Below are 6,000 nucleotides of genomic sequence, written 5' to 3' on the forward strand. Positions count from 1 at the left end.
GAAAAATCTGACTCTTCTGGAGGATAGTGCCTGGCTCATATTAGCAAAGGCCTTCCTGCTAAGGTGTAATATTGACTTTTTGTTCCCCCAGTAAAGATAACTTTGGTAATGGGTTCTGTCCCTGCATACCCTCCTATTTCCTGTACATGTTGCTGTCTGCAAGCTGGGGCTCTCTATGGTTGATATGTACATTTAAGAAACTGAAACGGGTGCTTGTCTTTTAAAAGACACACACAAAAGGACTGCAGCATTCTAGGTACAAGAGCTCTGCAGTTAAGGACGTATTGCCTCTCCGGAAAACCCACCTCTAATTTGCAAACAGATGCAAATAGTCAAAGCCACAATGGGTGGAAGTCTTGGAGGAAGTTAACCAAGCACCAATGACTCATGAATCTTGACACATCAGGCAGGAACATCCATAGCAAGCCCACTATAAATTAATGGTTTTGAGTACAGACCTGGTTCACAATATTTACTGCATACTAAATTTACTTTTTTTATTTCTTCTTTTAGACAACTCAAATCATGGCACTCTTTTTGATTCCGACAATTCTCTGCGTTTGAAAGGATGGGGAATTTGAGCCTTTGCAATTCCTGGTGAAGTTCATTGTAAATTGCTGATAGAGGGTATCGATGAAAGTAGAAGAGAAATACGTGAAGAAAAGGATTTCAAGGCAGTCATGCTTTTGTAGTTAGGTAAGCAATTTTTTTTTTGTTCATCTATTTGATGTTTGGGGGAGGAGGGTACATCTGACGTCCCTATGCAGAGTCGTTCCCTTTTTTCACACATACAGATGAATGCTGCACAATGCCCACCTCATTTACAGCAACTCCCTCCTCTAGAATAACTCTCTAAAGTATAGAGTGCTATGGGTTGAATGCCCTTGGGGACCGTAGTCCAGGTCAGAGTATGTGTGCAGCTAGGACAGAGAATGGATTGGTATTGGCAAATTGCGCTCTACCTCCTTAATGTTAGGTATGCAGTCTTTTAGAATGAAAGTAAAACAATATCTGGTCATCTGTAGGTGAATGTATTCCCATAAAGTCAGGCGACACGTGTTTCGACCTTAGCCGTCTTCAAGGCCTTGAAATTGAACACTTGGTATGGTGACCAGGTTTGGAAGTTTCTGATGGTACTTGATGATAAAGGGTTGAGTCCCGAGAGACCTGTCGATGGCTGGCGCGTTGTGCTAAAAGTCTTTAGTGGTTTTTGGACATCCTGGATCGGTTCCCCAAATCGAAATTCCTAAACTTTCTTTAGATTTTATTTTTTACCTTAGATGCAATCCTGAAAGTTTAGTCCACAGGTTGGGGAACCAATCTAGGATGTCCGAGGTAGAGCGCGATTCGCAAATACCAATCCGTTTTTTGTCCTATTCATTCAAGGTCTTTATAAGTATAGCATGTGGAATTGATGACGCAGCTCGCCGCTATTTATAAATTATAGTGGTCACAGCACTCTCTCAAGGGTATGTACCCATACACACTTTTATGTGTGCCGCTATACTGAGTTGTGGGTAGCTGCATGGGGAGAGAGGGAAAGCGCCAAGGAGAGCAAGAATAAGCAAAACCCCAAGGGGGCAGATAGGATCGCGCTTAAGGGGAGTCACCCCAGTGTACAGCTCAGGCAAAATGTTTGTTGTATTGGTAGTCGCATTATGAAGTTTCAACTTGCCTTTTTCATACCTGCAGCCAAGAAACAGTATTAAAACACAGGAAACATTTGATGAAATAACGAAAAGCTACAATTGAGGCTTTAAAAAGAAAGGTAGAGGAGAAAAAGCAGCTACTGGTGGAATCTGGAAAAAGAAGGTGCAGTGAAAGAGAATTATATTGTAAAAGCTGATGGCTGAAAACGGACTATTCCAAAATGTATTCATGGCTGTTCACAAAAGCTGGAAAACCGAAGTCTTTTGGCAGGGATGGCTAGTGTTCTTCATTCCTCCTGCATTCCTTCCTCAGAACCTGCCTCTTACTTCACCTGGACAATTGATAGACACAGCATTAAATCTGCAAATGTCTGTGTAATGTTGCAGTTACTGGCGATGTAGCTGTGCAGCAACTGCCAAATATTGGACTATAAAGTTAATTTCCTGCTACAAATGTTTTGTCGGACAGATCTAATTTGACAAGCTGAACTCTATCACCCCGTCTCCTTAACAGTGTGTTCTTGTTACAGTATGACAGTCATGCCTGTTTGGACAATGAAGTGACACCTTCATGTTACCACACACCTGCGCAATCTTTCAGATTACGTTTTTTTAAAAAAAACAATGGAATTGTAACATCCCCACAACTGAGTTTGGTTGCTATGTCAGCTCCTGCTACTAATCTACAATGTAATTGTAGTGCACATGCTGCTCTGTGAACTGAAGATGCAAGTGCTCCTGTGTGTAGAACTATTATAGTTGATCTGGTGAATTTGTAGGTTGGTGCCAACTTGTAAATGGTACATGTTTTTGTGCTATTGGATTTCTGTTGGGAGGGAAGGGGGGTGTCAGCTAATGTTTTCTTGGGTGTGGTGAATGGTCGAACTAGTTGCTAGCTGCTCATAGTGATATTGGGTGAAGTGATCAGCAATCTTGTCATGCAGGTAGACCTTTAACGGATTCTGTTTAGGTCACTGAAAGTGTTTATTTTAGTGCAGTGATTTGTGGGAGTTTATTGGGTGTGATGCCATGTTAGCTAGAGGTGCGATATGAAATGAGGGAGTTTAGAGGTTGGTTTGTGACATTGTGGGGTGGATTTGTAGTTTTGTATACTAAATCAGCAAACCTTAGTTAATGACATTTGAGTGCTCTAGCAAAGAAGGCAAGTAACGGCTGCAAATTCCATGTTTTCCAGTACACTATTCATAAGTCTAACCCTATAGTAATACCACCCATCTTACACACAAGGAATCAAAACCCTTTTCCTAAATCGTTTGAAAGCAACATCCTCCTGAAATTGTGTGTAATAATCGTTCACAATTTCAAACCCTTCCTGAAGTTGTCATGAAGTCACCCTGGAGTAATACAAGATCATCACAAAGTAATCAGAACTCCTCTTGGAGTAGTTTCTGTGATAAATCTAGAGTCATCTCATTTGAATATTTCGGCCTATACATATACTTCAGGATGGTTTCGGATGATCTCCCTGAACTAGCCATGGACGACTCTAGGATGGAGTCAGCTGATGACTCAAGAATGATTCCAGGAAGATCTTCCTTTTTGACTTGGGGATTACTGTACTTTTGTTCTCCTATGTTGGCTTGTTCGTATGTGTTGGCTTGTTCGTATGTGTAACTAGTTGTAACAGCGCCTTGATGCCGCCCATGGATTTGAGTGGTTTATACATGAAAACAACTAAATATTTCTGCACCTTGAAGAAAATATAATCTTCTATAAAAACGTGCACACTTGAACAATTGTATAACATGGGCATACAGACAACGATTCGCAATGTAACAAACTGAAGCTGCGGGTGACTTATGGATGCAGTTACTTTTTTTATTTTTTTTATTTATAGTTACAAAGTAACTTTTACAAAACAACAGGAACATTCTTATTTTCTCTTAACTTTTCCTTTGAACATATAAAGAAACATAGAAACATAGACAAGCACAACAATACTAACAAAGAAGTCTCAAGATTTCCATATAAATTTCATATAACAATTACGTACAAAATTTCATAAAATCCCTAAAAACTCGGATCTTAAAATTCTAAGAGGCCGTATGGCTAAAAATAATGTTAAGTTTCGGTTTGCAGTACAATCCAATAAAATACATATAAAAACACTCATCCAAACACAGCAATTTCCTTACCAACAATACATACGGGTGACGATTATCATTTCCATAACACACCCAGTATGTTACATTTAGGGGTTAATACAATTCAAATGCATTGCCAGACTTTATATAAAACTATTTCGTATTGTTTGACAGGATTTTTAAACTCAGCACATTCATTAATATGGTACCAGTGCGTTGCAAGTACGTTATATAGCATTATTTCATCTGGTAATTAAAAGAATATCATAGATTGCAGCACGGTTTTAGAAATCTTATTATTGCAATCTGTAACTTTACTCTTTTCCCGTGCAACATATCTTGCCACAAAAGCTCCAAGTCCACGCATTCAGTATTGGGTACATGGCAACTGAAGTAGCTGATACGTTCCTTTCTTAATCCGTCACATTGGGTCAACAAGTGCATTAGTGTCTCACAGTAATCCTTATGTTTACAAAACTTACAGAGCGAATAACCCCTAACTTCACCATTTCTAATATCATGTATTTCTCCCGTTCCCAAAACATTAAATCGAAATCTCATAAAGTATTGTCTCCATTCTCGATCCGGAAATTTGATTAGATATGATGCAGTTTCCCCCGCTTTTGCTGTCATTTACAATGTGGTTGTATAGGCAGGTTTTTCTGACCTCATATACTGTAAGATTCCAGTCCGCATGTGACAGTAATTTTTTACTTTCATTGGGTTCCGAATTAACATATCTCTAGGAACACCCAATAGGTCCAATACAGCATTAGTTTCCTCCATCATATCTCTCAGATATTTAGAAGTGGGGGCACCACTCTGGATGCCCTTCCCCATAATATCATACAGTGTAGATTTGTTGCTGGTGATCATTTTCCTGTAAAGGGACAATCTTCGCCATTCTAAAACGCTCCTTAATGAGTGCAGGCCAAGTTCATACCGAATTGCCGCCAAGGGTACACATTTAGGCAGACACTTCATCATTGATCTTACAATTTTGGCTTCATATAGTGCCACCTCTGATCTGCACCATAATGGAGCTAATTCTAGGCCATAACTAAATTGGACCACAATTCAATTTTTATACAGGCGAATACATGGCATTAACGAAAATTTACCATATTTCGAGTCCATTTTTCTCACTTGTGCAGTCATTGTGCCGACCTTCGCATTCAGGAGGTTACGAAAATTCTCCTTTTTTTTGTCCCCGAATATGGGATACCCAAGGTATCTGATTGCTGTACTGGTAGGAAGTTTCTCATGGTTTAGAAACCATGAGAAGCTAGTTTGTTTTTTCTTATGAGAAAGACGGACTATAACTGATTTTGAGTGGTTTATTTTTAACGCGTTTGCAAAGATGTAATCTTTGAAAGCTGATAGGAGACGCTGGAGTCCAATGGGAGTATGGTCGTACAGGGTCACATCGTCTGCATAGGCAGTCCATACAATCTTGGTACCCTCAGTCTTTGGTGAGTTAACTAAAAGATTTTTAAAACTCTGCCCCATATCCGAGAAATACAAATTAAAAATGGTTGGTGTAGTAAATACATCCTTGCCTTAGGCCATTTTTGACCCTTATCTCTTGAGATAGGACTCCCTCCACATTAAGTTTCACCTTAAGTCTAGAATCTTCATGCATATTATACAATATAGATAGCAGGGGTGTTGGCATACCTACATTTTCAAGTTTGGACCGCAAAATTGTTCTATCCACTAGATCAAAAGCAGCAGTGAGATCAATTGAGGCTATATAATTAGGTGGATTTCCTGGGGTCCACGCTGCATTTTGTAAGATGTTAATTAGAAGACCACCTAGGTCTGTGCCTACATTTTTTCTAAATCCAAACTGATTGGGGGACAAAATCCCACACTTGTCCATCCAACTCCGAATATGAACAAGTATGAGACTTGCAAAAATTTTGGAGTCAACATCTAGCAGAGCAATGGGTCTGCAGCTTGATGGAAGTGACCTATCCCCTTTTTTATAGATGGGTACAATATACGACATTCTCCAACTTGAGGGGATAGTCTTTGTAAACAGAATGTCTTTAAATAAGAGGAATAACATTTTTGCCCATGTATTTACGTTTCCCTTCATCACACTATTACAGAGCAAATTTCGACCAGGGGCCCTCGAAGAGGAGCTTTCAACGATGATACATTCAATATCTTTCACATCAAATGGAATATCCCAAATGACATTTACCATTTGAAGTGAGGGATTCCAAGCCACCCCTGGAGTA

The 6,000-nt window shown here is 39.5% G+C and overlaps 1 long non-coding RNA gene across 4 annotated transcripts in view; it reads left to right on the forward strand.

The window, feature by feature from the left end:
• LOC138570001 (uncharacterized) overlaps window positions 1–2,296 on the forward strand; it is a 96,961-nt gene extending 94,665 nt beyond the window's left edge. For all 4 annotated transcript variants that reach the window (XR_011303370.1, XR_011303378.1, XR_011303375.1 and 1 more), the window contains exons 2-3: window positions 514–696; window positions 1,693–2,296. This is a non-coding gene — a long non-coding RNA (uncharacterized lncRNA). The remainder of the gene's footprint in view (window positions 1–513; window positions 697–1,692) is intronic.
• The last annotated feature ends 3,704 nt before the right edge of the window (window positions 2,297–6,000 follow it).

This window comes from Ambystoma mexicanum, chromosome 1p, assembly GCF_040938575.1.
Source record: "Ambystoma mexicanum isolate Mex_15411 chromosome 1p, UKY_AmexF1_1, whole genome shotgun sequence".
Classification (NCBI taxonomy): domain Eukaryota; kingdom Metazoa; phylum Chordata; class Amphibia; order Caudata; family Ambystomatidae; genus Ambystoma; species Ambystoma mexicanum.